The following is a 13,673-nucleotide window of genomic DNA, read 5'->3' on the forward strand; positions in this document are numbered from 1 at the left end:
CTGTGGCAGCCAGCGTGCCCTGACAGTGCCTAGCTATCCCAACCTGGGGAGCACGGTGGCTGTGAATATCTGACCATCTCCAAAACAGACCAGGGATTGTAGGCAGCTGAGTGTCCCAGCAGAGGTAGGTGTCCTGGCCTGGTGGGTGTCTGTATTGAGGGTGGCTTGGCTAAAGCAGCTCTTGTGCACTAAGGAGTGACCCTGGAGACCCCTTTGGAGAAATGCATAATTCCTCTTCCTGGGGAAGCCCTTGCCCTCTCCAGCTCTCAGCTCCTTGAAACCCTCCTTGGACTCGTGGCTGCTGTGCAGGGAGAACCACAGCAGCCCCATCTTGAATGTAGGTCATCTCCCCACTCCATCACGTCACATAGCCCCGTTGAGGCTGACATGTGCTGTGATGAAGCCATGGCCATATGGGCACTCCTCTGTGCCCTGCAGAGGTGCCTCTCGGCAGCAAATGGAGGGTGGTTCGCTTTGGCTGTCCCACCAGGACACCAGCAATGGGATGGCGGCGCCACATGCCCCTGGCTGTGGGACAAGGTTGCGGGACAAGGCTGGGCAGGACAGTCCTCCTCCCTGGGACCCTGCGACACATGACTGGGACCAGCCCAGCAGCCTGGCTGCCTTCCCACATGGGCCTTGCACCCCTGCTTTGGCCCCTTCCAAAAAACGTGCAGTGAAAATGTCACTACTGGGGTACACAGGGAAGTGAGAGCATTGATTCAGGCTTATAAATGACATCCCCACTTAAAAACATATTAGCCTTCCGGCTTCTCTTGCTCCCACTCACCTGGGAGCAGCAGGGCTCTCGGTGCAGGATCCCAGCCCCAGCAGGGCTGGTTTTGCAGGTGCTTTGGCTCAGCACCCTCTGAAAATTGGGGAGGGAGTTCCCGTGCCTCCAGATGGGTCCCAAATTGAGTGGGAGTTTGCTGGAAGTGTGACCTCAGGAGCTCAGGCTCCAGCGTGCTTCACCCTATCCCAGAGGTGATGCTGGGGAGATGTCTCAGGTAGGAATGGGCTCTGTTCCTGCTGTGGGTCTGTTCCCCAGTATGCAAAGAGACTTGCTGGGACCGCATGCCCTGGGGCTCCTGGGTCCATCCCCAGCCCCACTACACGAGCTGGGGGAACCAGCACTGCCAAGCAGGAGGGGCACAGAGCTGCCTGCCCAGGAGATACAGGAACATGCTGTGGGTTTTCCCCTGCCTGCCTCCATGCGCAGGTTGCTCCCAGCTCTCGCAACAGGCTCAGCACCTTGCAAACAGGATTTAGCCACAACCCAGAACATATTACTGAAAAATCAAACAACAAACACATTCTTCTGAATTCCCGGGCTCCTTCTGCTTTTGACCTCCCAGATGGGCCCTGGCAACCCACATACTCAGGGAAGGGTTGGCTTGCTTTCCTGCAACTTCTGCATGTGCGAGGTCCCACCCCGGTATGTGCACAGCCTCCCGGGGTGGCCGAAGGTTGCTCTGCAGAGCTGCACGCCGGGTGACCTGCGAGCCCAGCCGTGTGCCCGCAGGCAGGCAGGCAGCCCGATGCATGAACCAGCTGCCAGGAAACCATGGGCAGCAGCACCGGGCAGGTCTCGCTCCCCCATTTAAAGGCAGGGTGAGGCATGAACCACACTCATCTGCCCTTTGTTCCTAGGCAAGTCCTTTCTTGGCCGGCTTTGCGGGCTTGTTTGAAGGATTCAGAAGGCTTGGGGGATCTTGTGCTGGGTTGCTGAGCCCCAAAGCCTATCCCTGCTCCTCAGCTTGGGAAGAGGGGTCTGCCAAGCTCTCTGCGCTCCTTCTTGCTCCTCATGAGAGCCTTCATCCCATAGAGGGAACAGCCACAAGTGGCAGGATGGAGGGGACCCAATGGGCACAGCTGAGCCATGGATGCACAGAGTTGTTCCTCCTGCTCCACCATGGGCCATCGTGATGTTCAGGCTGAGCTCTGGCTTCAGATGTGCTCCAGACCCTGGTGCCTGTGGCCAGGCAGGAGCCCTGGGAACAGCTTTGCTCCACAGGGAGCAAGGGGGTGGTCAGCAACCATCCAGCCCAGGGCTCCCACGGCCGAGGCAGAGCCCTTCTCTCCTGCTGCAGGTGATCTGGGTGGTGAGCCAGGGAGCAAATGAGCCTTGGAGAAACAGGCATTTGCCTCGCAGGCAGCCCATCGTGGCAGGTTTTCACATGCTTTTCCACCCCGAAAAGCTACCAGAAGTTTCCATCCCAGGAAGCCCATTTGTGAGCAGCAGCTGTACGTAAATAAGAAGGGGAATTGGTGGGTGGCAGGGAGTTCCCACGAGGATCAGGATTGCAGGCCCTGGGGAAGGGTCCGGCATGGCATCGGGACTCTGCCAGCTCCGCTCCACCCATTGCACCTGCTGCTGCGGATTGCACACAACTGCACAGTTTTAGGGGAAAGAAGAGTCCCTGAGCTCGGGGCAATCCCAAGCAGCTAGAAAGGATCTCAACAGCAAGAAAGGCAAAGAGGCGGGAGAGAGACAGCAGGGAGAGGCAGGACAGGGAGCAAACTGCTCAGCAGACAGCAGGAGGGTGAGAAGCATGGGGGCACCTCGTGCTGCCCGTTCTCTGCCCTGAAGCTGACTCCAGCCAGCTCACCTGCTTGTGCTCACCTGGACACTTTCCCTGGGCAACCTCTATCCCTGTATCCTGGGAATATATCCTCTATAGGCCCTCCAGCAACCCTGTGGATTGAAATCCAGGGGGATATACAGGCAGCATCAGCTCAGGGCTCTCCATATGTCCTGGTCTTGGTAAAGGTTAGAGGGCAAAACGCTGGCAGCATTTCAGCATCTGGCTCTTCCAGAGTTCAGCAGATCAGGGTCAGACCCCTACCCTTCCCTTGGCTCTATCCTAGCCTTGACCAGCCAGTGCTGTGGGGTACAGAGGGATCTCAGCTGCCTGCACCACCCCAGGAGCCAAAGTTCCCATGCAGGACCCTGTAGAGATCCATCACGGGCTGCCCCCAGACTGCAGCTCATCAGGGAAGCAGAAGTGAGCTGAGAGCATCTCCAAGAGCCGTTGTGCTCCTTGGGATGAATTGCTTGCTTGAATGTTTAGTTTTTGCATTGCCTCATCTTGGCCAGACTTTTATGGCCAGCTGGGGACTTGGGCTTGTTCTGAACTCTTGTGCCCTGTGCATAGTTTGAATTTCCTTGTTGTGATTCAGGGGACATGCTGAACTCTGTGGAAGCTGGGGGATGACACCTCCTTGCACTCCTTGCTTCCCTGAGCAGCACAGACACATCCACGGGTGCTTGGAGGGCTTCCCTAGGTCCCCTCACAGTGTGAGGGTGACACAGTGGGCAGTGGGTCCCACAGAAAAGCACCCGCATAAAGTGACCCAGGGCCATATATAGTCCTACACTCCTTGCAGCCTTCAGATGCCACCCCAGAGAGACCATAGCAAGACTTTGGGGGGTTGCAGGCTCGTCCCTGCCTGGTGCCCACCTGGTGTCAGGGGGGCAGCACCCCCTCCTCCAGGGTGGTGGCAGCAGCCCTGGGGGGTGGTTGAAGCACATTTATCCCCCATCACTACCCTCACCTACCCCTGGTTCAGCCTGACCTCTTTGCCTTTCCCCAGCACAGGCAGCAGTTGGGATACCACCTCACCCCTTGCTTTTCATGGGATGGGAGTCACAGACACCCCGAACCCCACTGTCCCGAGGCCAGCTTGGACCAGAGCAGCTCCTGCACAAAGCATCTGTGATGGAGAGGGTGCATCTGGGGAAGATGGGAGATGGGACACTGGACACTGACCAAGCACTGGTTCCCCTCCCAGCTTCCCCCAGACCACCTGCATCCACATGGCCTCTGGCACACCATCCAGGCTGGATTTCTCCCCCCACCTTGCCTATTCTGTCTGTCTCAGGACGAGCACTGGCCATTTTGCCTCTTTTGGCTCCCTAACATGAGAAATGTTTTGGTTTTGGGCAGGATTTCAAGCGCTCGCATCTCACAGACACGTCCATCCTCCCAGTGGAGAGCTGCTGAGGAGGGAAGGAGCCGAGAAGACGTGGGGAGCCCTTGACCAGAGGCTTTGAGCATGGCCCCTGGTTTATTTATGTGTGTGGGGATCAGAAATGCAGAGGCAGCTGCCAGAGAAGGCTCTGCATCCTTGCAGCTCTAGCCCCATGGGACCCCAATCCCTGATCAAGCTGAAATGAGTATGAAACACACCACAGAGCCCAGACAAGCTATACAAAGTCATCCAGCATCCCAAGATAATGGGCAGGGGGTTTGTCAGTCACCAGGGCAGTTGCCAAAGACTTGCTGCAGTTTCTCTCTCTGCCCAGGGGATGCTCAGCAGGGATGGGCACCCTCCCTGAGCATCCCTCCTTCCCTGTCCTCCTGTCCCCAGGATTCAGACTTGGGCACCTTCACCCCCTCCCTGGGAGCCTAGGGACTGCTCATTTCAGAGGCCACAGGGCTTGGGGGCCATGGGGAGGGAGAGTAAGGGGGGCTGTGCTCCAGCCAGCATCAGACATGCCACGTCATTGCTTCTGGGGCTTTCTCAGCTTTTCTGTCATCTTTCCTTTCCTGAGGCAGCAGCACAAACCAGTTGGCCCAAATGAACCTTGTCTTTTTTCCAGATATCTTTATGATAAGAAGCTGGTTTTTGGGGAGAAGTGGTGCTCTGCTAACCAGAGGGTAAGTGTGAATTTGGAGGCAAGAAAGGAGCAGCCTGTGAACCTAAGACCAGCAATGCTATTAAAACTAAGCCAGCCAAGTTCTCACCCCAGGATCTGATGGAATCCTTGGTCCCAGCCATGGAGACCTGGGGTGGAAATGGGGAGCAAATGAGATGTGTGACGTGCTTGGTGGATGCCAGCTGTTTGGTGACACTGTCCCCAGCATCTGACCTTTTGGGAGTCACTGCTCTCTGTGGCCCGCAGGCTTGCCAGGTTGAGGTCCCAGAGTCATGAGCCCACAGTCCAACACAGGCAGGGGCAAACCGAGGGACAACAGTCACTCCCCACTTCTACTCTGCCCCAGCCAAGTCCTAGTCCAGTTTGGACCATCCTGGAAGTCCCTGGTCTTGTTGGTGGTACAGCAGGGCCAGCAAATGGGGAAGGTCCTCCCAGACTATTTGAGGACTGGAGCCACTTGCTGCAGGATCTCAAGAGATGAGCGAGGTGGAGGAGAGACAAACAGGAGAGTCCTGGCAGAGCCTGGGAGGGCCAGGTATTTCTGCAGCTCTGCAGGTGGAGGGAGAAGCTGCGTGCAAGGGGAGACAGCCTGTCTGGAGAGGGACCATGCCCTGCCATCAGACCTGCTTCCCTGAAGCCCTCGACACTGTGCATTTCCCAGCACAGCTCATTGCAGCGGAGATCATTAGCAATACTGCCAGCTAATTAAACTGAGCACTCAGTGTGAGCTCCCATAAAACTGCCTTAATAGACTTCCAGCTGTACACTTGCTCTGCGGAAAAGACTGGTCCACCTGTCTTTAAACAGGAGGAAAACCCCACACCACCCTCGCCCTGGAGGTCCTTCCCCCTTTAAACACTCCAGTGGGGTCTTTACTAGCTGGTGAAGGGATATTGTAGTGGGAGTTATTGGCTGTACCTGCCAATAACTGGAGAAGTCAGGGCCCCAGTACCTGTGGAGCAGAGTCCTGTTTAGAGGGTTGGCCCCAGCCCACCGAAATCCCAAATCCCAGGGGGATGCTAGCCACCTCACTGCCAAGGTCCCTGGGTAGGGACCGCAAGGTCTGGGGACTTGAGAAGTGGAGGAAGGGAAGGAAGGGGACAGGATGGTAGGGGGGGCCTGCAGCCCTACACCAAACCAGTGTCCTGCTCTGCCCACAGTTTCCTCAGCTCCATTAAAGAAAGGTGGAGACACCCGTGCCCAGTGACCCCCTCAGACTGAGCTCCATCCATCAGGCTCAGAGCCCAGTTCACACCAGTTAAAAACATCCAAATTGTCTAATCTGGGACACATTCTTCCCTGATGGGCTCTGAGACCCCAGATCTGTGTGCAAAACCCGTTGTCTGGCTCAGCCAGACAGTGGTGTTTCCCCTGGGCTCCACGGACCACAGTGCATCAGCCCACCTTCCCTCTCCATCTTCAGGACAGGACAAAGTCCTCCAGGTCATGCCTCAGCATGCAGCCTGGCAGCTTGAACTCAAGACCTGTCCTCAGAGGCTCTGCACAGTCTCACAGACCTATGGAGGGCTTTGGCGACTTCCAGTGACACACCAGTGTCTGCTGGGAGGGCACAAGCCTGGAGCAGCCAGTGCAAGAGGAGCTGCCTGTCCCTGCAGGCCAGCCAGTCTTCCTGAAGGACACTTGGCAGCTCTGCAGAGAGTGTATGAGATGCTGTGGGATGCTGAGACCCAGGGCTGTACGATGGAGAAGACAGCCGTGGAAACCAGCACTGGTTCCTCACGCCCAGGTGCCCACCATCCCTGGGTGTGTGCTCTGGCTGCTCATCTCCTTCTCGCTGTTCAAACCTTTTGCTATTTTTCCCAGAGCCTGGGGATGGCATCACCTCCTCATTTTTCTGGATGTGTAGCGAGGAGCTGGAGGCACACAGCTTTCCCCTGTCCTCTGCATCGGCTGTGCTGCACCCTGCAGAGAGTGAGAGTGTGTGGATGAGGCTTCCTTTAGTGGAAAACAAAGAGATGTCACATTTAAATCAGAGCTCTTCACTCATTTTCAGCTTCAAGTAAGGGTTGCACAGGGAAAAGGTACAAATGCAGATTTCAGGGGTAGTGCAGCTGGAACATGAGGATTCAAAACATAAGAACAAAAGCCATGGGATATGGATGTCAATGAAAAAAAGCAGGCATCAGCCCACAGGGACCTTCCTGGCAGGGGATCTTTGAGGGCAAGGACAGCAGGAAAGCTGGTAGGTCCCTAGCATGACTCTATCTCAGCTCCATGGGAAATATTTGCAGCACAGAGAAACACAGGACCTGCCAGGAGAGGAGCAGGAGGGCTGCACAAGCCCTCGAACACTGGAGCATTGAAGGGGAGAAGAAGAGCACATGAGCAAGGCTGAACCTGTAGGGATAACATGGGTGAGTGGGAAGTTGATAGGAAAGCTGAGGCTGATGTGTGCAGGGGCACCACAGGCAGAACGAAGAGCATCTGCAGGCAGGAAGATGAAGAAGAACTTCAGCTCGCTGCTCAATAGGAAAGAAGAGCAAACAGAGAAGGATGCAGGCAACGCAGAGGAGTTTGGTGGTTTCTTTTTTTAGCTTTAATCTTCATAAAAATCCAGATGTGATCAGATAGTTAATGAAATGGGAGGTGAGAAAACAGGCCAGAACAGAAGAGGTGGGATAAAGGAGCCTGTAGATGCATGGGATGTGTTCAGGGTGGGGGGTCTGGAAGCTCATGGGGATGCTGCATAGAACAGGAAGATGGGGCGGAGAGGAACAAACCTGGCCAGAAGAAGTGGAGAGATTATCAACCCATCATCAGAGTGATATCGGACCAAATCAGGGTGAATTATTAAATGGTTCATAAACACTAATACAATCAATTCACACCAAATAAGCCTCATGTCCTCTTTTCACAGGACTGATGGCCTGATGGAAAGGAAGAAGTGATGCTCTGAGGTGTATCAACACTTTGGGCTGCTCTGCATCTCCAAAGCGGACCACAGCCCCAGCATCAGCCCTGCTTGGGGGAAGTCTTATTCAGGCTGCAGGAATCAGTGTAAAACACTGCCACCAGGAGACAAGCCATGTCCTCCCCTTCCCCACACACTGCTCCGCTTCTCAAACACCCTCCCTTTCCTGGCACAAGTTTTCATCCACACCAGTGCTCCATGGGCTCTTGAATAGGTCCTTGATGTTGGCCATGTTTTCCAGGCAGTTGGTTCCCTGAACTGAGCCAGGACAGGGCTACCCAAACACTTGTGCCAGCGCGGGGGGTGTGAAGGACTAGGAATGAGCAGCTGGGGACGAGGCACCAGGCTATGTCTCCAGGAGGCACGCACGGATTATGGCAGCTTAACACATTCATCAAAATCCAGCCCCCTCGGGTGACTGTCAGACTGCAGGAGTGGTTCAAGAGAGGTTGTTGGGGATCTCTCCTGGATTTCTGGACTGTATTTTCCCTCCTGATGAAGGCGGTATGGCTCTAATGCACGAGTAACATCAGTGGATTTGGGCTTTATGGGGTTGCAAGCACTCAGGGTGTGAAATGCAGGTCTGGAGGAGATATTGGCTGCATGAATAGAGTGTGGGGAAGGCAGCACGGCCAGAGCAGGTCCCAGCTTTGTGTGTGGGTGTTGGGGGGTGCTGTGCGAGTCACAGGCTAAAGAGGAGTCTGCAGTGCCCAAAAGCAAAACTGGGCAAATCTAGACCTGGGCAGGTCTAATCCTGAAATCTTCCTGTTGTTCACTAAGTGCTGATTTCAGCAAGATTTGTTCATGTCTAGGAGTGAGGAAGGATCTGGTGCACCACTACGGAGTAGTAGGAAAGGACTTGAGAAGGCTTCTGCACTGTTGCAGGGCTTTGTGGTGAGAGGCCTGGTCTCCCAGAAGGTAACAAACACCTGATCATCCCCTTCGCAGAGGTGATCCCGTCCTGTGAGCAGCTCCTGTCTCATTGCATCAGTCTTCCTCTGAAGTCACATCCCGCATGGTAGGATGGAGTCAGACCTAGGCTGGGCTGCAACTCACAATGAGGCAATACCATGGAAATGGCATTGCCGGCTGATCGTGATGCCTGGTGCGTCAGCACTCAGAAAAGCCCCAGCTGCATGCAAAAATATTCCCTCCTCAGCAACTGGGAGTACCAACAGAGCCTCTCAGCTGGTGGAAATATCCTGCCCACCACATCTGTGATTAGGTGATGCGATTCAAGCCAAAGGCCATGTTGCTTCTGAGCCTGGTCATTGCTGCAGCACTGAGGGTTGGGAGGCTCTGCCCCAGCTGCGGGGTGGGATGGCCACTGCCCGGTGCAATGAGCATAAGTGACCAGCCTTGGACTTCATCCATGCTCTTTGGCCTTGCTGATTTGAGCCCCCCCACAGGGACTTCACATTTCTCAGGTCTGGTCCTCTTCAGGAGCCATGGTCACAGCTGAGACATCCAGACATCCCTCTGTTATGGTGCCTGGCGCTGACCATACCAGGATCCTGTTTCTCCTCCTGCCCAGCAGCTCTGCCATCTCCCTGGTGTTCACCACCATGGTGCCGTCTCTGCCCAGGTCTCCTCTGATGGGCTCAGTGGAGTTGCATGTGGGGTCTGGTGCCACCAGGCTTGGCAAGAGGGTTTTGAAAGCCTAAGAGCAGGAACTAAACCAGAACTGAGTGCTTGGAAAAGGGCTTTGAGCTCCTCTTGGTTACCAGAGAGCTGAATCCAGCCCAAGAAATCTGAAGACCTCCAGCTTTGCAATTATCTTGCTGTGCATTTGAGCTTCTGTTGAGCTGAAATCAAACCTTTGATGGGGAAGAAAGGGAAGGCAAGACCTTTCCAGCAGCCATGGCAGAAGAGGCAGCTTCAACTGATGTGAGTGCAAGAAGCTTATTATCTCCAAAAAACTCTGGTGCGCTGGAAACCAGATGAGTGCTGGAGCTGGGGGGATTTATTTAAGGCAGGTATCTCTGGAGCTGGGGATCAGGTCACCATCTCTGTCCCCAGGCTGGGCAGTATGAGAACGGCTTCAGACTGGTGCCACAACCTAGGACTTGCCTCACCCCAGCAAAAAAAAAAAAAAAAATCTAAGATGAAAAAGGAGGCACTTTCTTTTCACCTTGATGTCTCCAGTGCCTTCCTGATGTTGCCACAAGGCTGGCTGTGCTTGTCAGAGCTTCCCTGGGAAACAACCATTCATTTGATGCTTCTGCATTTGAGATCATTTGCACGACAAAAGATGAACTCAGATGGTTTGGGGGTTATGGCACCCTTGCGTGTTCCTGTCAGATGAAAATCCAGAGCAATTGCTAAAACCCAACCAGGAGAGAGGTCCTAGAATTGTGTGTACAGCAAACACTGCATTGCTGTAATTGAGGTATGAATTCTGACTGCCTGGGCTACTTCCACATCCCCAGCCCCTTAGCCTGAATGCTCCCACCAAGGACCAAGTCTCCATCAGCTCTTGGAGAGGACACTAAGCTGGAGGCAGGCCAGATTTAAGGGCCGCTTGCAGGAGTTCGCTGAGGGCTCTTCAGAGATAATGGGCTGGGTTAAACTTCAGTGCCCAAACTGAGGGGCCGGTCACCTCGAGGAGCCTGTTCCATGCACACAAGGTTTCAAATGGCTTCTTGGAAGGGATCATTTTCTTAAGGCTGAGGAAGTCCAACTGGAGTATGAAAATCTACTCTTGCATCCTTAGCAGAGCTCATCGCCAAAATATGAATCTCAGCATCTACTTCTGGCAAGGACTGATGTCTGGGCACATGTCGTGACCTGCTTCCAGCAAGGCTAGCCATGAAGTCTACCCACACCATCAGGGTATCCTCCCCCCTGCAGTACACAGCTCCAGCCAGGCAGACTTCATCTCCTCATCCTTAGACCTCTTGTTTACAGGTCAATCCCAGGGAGAATTTGGGGGACCGGGCTCAATCCAGTGATTAGGCAGGTCCCCAGCCAAGTGAGGGGCTGCAGGGCCTGGCAAGGATGCTCAAGGTGGCCAAATTGGATGTGTCTAAGTGAGTTGGTCATGGCAGGTGCCCTGGATAGTCCATGGAGAGAAGCAGGAGCTTCCAGAAGTTCATTCAGCCTTAAAGGATTAGATGTGTTATACCCTGGGAGTGCTTATTCTTCTCACTAGCTATAATGGGAGTCTGGGATGGCCTGACTGCATTGGAGACATCTCCATTCAACACATCTACCATGAATTTGGATAATGATCCTTAAATGTGCTCTCTGCAGACACAATCCAGATCCCAGCTTGAACTGAAACAGGCTAAGGGCAGTTTGTTGCCCCAAAACCCTTGGGAAGGCGTAGTTGCACCTGCCTTGGTGCAGACCTGTGAGCCTTCACTATTGTCTGGGAATGCATTTTTTGAGCAGTTTAGGCTGTGAAAAAGGGGAAGCAAACTATTCCTGAGAAAAATAAATGTCTGCTGCTGCTTTGCTTTTGTGTCCAGATGGGGACCTCTGTGTCCAGATGTCAGGGCCTGGGGACCAGCTCTTAAAGCTGGAGAATAGGCAACATTTGAAGGCTGGAAGCAGACCCACCCCTCCTCCTCCAGCTATTGCATCCTTCCCATTGCACAGCAAATGAATGAGCCCATTTTAACATGGTCCAATGACTGCTGCTGCCATGGGGATGTCTGGACACTGAGTCATAGTTTGCTTCTTATTCCTGCTGCATCATCCTTATTTGTTGATTCATGGACCACTGTGCAAGAAAGAGCGAACTGTCCTTTTTGATCTCTTTTACTTCTAATAAAGATTTGCTCAACAAATGAGGTCTTAAAATGGAAACATCCCTGGATACCTGTGTTGAATTGATCTTCTCCAATCGGAAAGAGTATTCCCTTTTTCTCTTATTCACCCAAATATCCAGGCTGTTGTTCTCTTGCACTGAGAGCTGGCAGCAAATACTCACCATCTCCTTGCTTCACTGCCACGCGCAGGCACCCTTCTTCTAAACAGGCTGAACCACACCAGCATGGGAACAAACAGCTGAAGCACCAGGGGTATCGGGGAGGTGTGGAATAACCCTTTCCAACAAAGCCTACACACCGATTTTATTAGTGGGCTCACCAGTCTACTTCCTTTTTGCAACCCAGCTAAGTGAGAACAGAGATAGCTTATTGCAAGAAAGAAATTGGACAAGTTACTGCTCTGGTAGTGGAGCCTGATGCACACAGAAACCCACCGTAGCAGCCAGGGAAGCCAAAACCAACCTCTCCCACTGACACAGGCAGGAAAAGCAGGCAGCTCTGCTCAAAGAAACATGGAGAAGTGGGATTTCAGGAGGCACCGCAAAACTGATGGTGTAACCATGGTGTTGGGGGATGGCTAACCCCTAGTCTTGTGTGATTCAGGTCTTACAGAACAAAAAAACTAGGCAAAAAGTCAAACACAAAACACTGCATCCTGACTACTTATACACTTGCCTTTGGGGTGATGAGTTTTCAGGGGGTTGTTTTTTAACTGGAAACTTCTGTTTAATGGAGATTGAAGAGCCTCGCATAATCCCATTGCTCCAGGATGTCAGGCTTTAGAAGTCCCTATATAAACACACAGGGACTGACAGTGAAACCTTCACATAACAGGGAAATTTCCTGAAATGACACCACAATGCTGGTAAGGTTGGTGCTCCCAACTCACTCTCGTCTTCAGCATGTCACCTGCACTTGAAGTAAGCAATAGGCAGTGACTGCCCTGCAGGAGCCCCAAGGGCAAGTCCGGGACCAGGGCAAATGCTGGAAGCTGAGGCTACATGGCAAAAAGGTTCTGACCCGGATGGCAGAGGCAGGCAAGGATTTCCTGTGGCTGCACGGCTGTCTGGTGGCAGAGCAGAGCTGCCCTGTGCCTTCCCATTAGCCCATGCTGTCTCTCAGGTGCCTGGAAATGACTAAGTGAATTTAAGCGTGTGCTAGTTTGCAAATAGGTGGAGAGTCTGGTGTTTGGAAACCACTTCTTAGCTCCTTCTCCTGCTGCTTCTTGCATCAGCCCCCAAGCCTGAGCCTCTTCCTCCCCCAAGCCACAACGTGGGAGGTGCACCCTGAAGGACCCTTTGGATTGGGGTGCAGGTACAGATGTTGGGACAAATCCCTGTCAGGGAACCCTGGGAGAGGGAAGACATCCACTCCACAGGGCAGAGTCCAGCCTGCCCAAGAGGTGCTGAGGTTCTCAGAGGAGATGGACATCTCCAACAGCCTTGGCTTTCTGGGAGTTAAGCCGAAATCTTGCTGTGCTGGATGACTCAGAGAGAAGGTAGTAGGGGAGCACAGTGGGGGGGGGGGGGGGGGGGGGAGGCACCCAGCAGTGACTCAGGCTCCCTCACCCCTTCCCCCTTACACATCAGCACATTTATCCTGCGTTGCCATCAGCATCAACTGCATTCACACCGAAGGGACAGGCTGGGATGGGAACAGGGCAGAAGAAGGGTATGCTGTGCGGAAGAGCTGGACCCTTGCCCACCACCAGAAAGGCTGCCTGGAGTTATACCAGGGCAAGGAAACAGGCAGGACTGAGACTGCATCTGGGACTGCACACTTGTTTAATAAGTGCTCCCTCTCCTGGGCCGTGTCCACACTGTCCCAAAGAAAATTCAAGTGCTTTGGCAATCTGGGAGGTATCTCAGGCTGGACAGACTCGTGGAGCAGGGCAGGGACCTTTCCTCGGCTCCAGACGGTCCCAGTTCCACATAGGAACTGTTCCCCAACTCCAAGAAGCCCTGGGCACTCAGTGAAGATACTGTGTTTTAACATCCCCATGCTGTCTGTGCCCACCAAGGTACGGCATCATGCTCTCCCTGGACAGAAGCTCACCTTCTCCCTTAAACCTGTCCTTTGGGGACCTAAGAGCTGAGGAAAGGTGCTGGGAAGAGATTTGGCCATTCACACTCATGCCAATACAGAGCCCAATGTGATTTAGAGGAATCAGCTGTCACCAAGGGCGTTTTGTACTGCGCTGGCTGCTTCTGAAGGCCAGAAGGGAAAGTCTGTGTCAGCTTTCCATCAGCCTTCAACTCCAGGGGCTTCAAAAGCAGAGGAGATTTAAAAGAAAAAAAATAAATAATGC

The sequence above is a fragment of the Haliaeetus albicilla genome, chromosome 12 (assembly GCF_947461875.1).
Source record: "Haliaeetus albicilla chromosome 12, bHalAlb1.1, whole genome shotgun sequence".
In the NCBI taxonomy this organism is placed as follows: Eukaryota; Metazoa; Chordata; class Aves; order Accipitriformes; family Accipitridae; genus Haliaeetus; species Haliaeetus albicilla.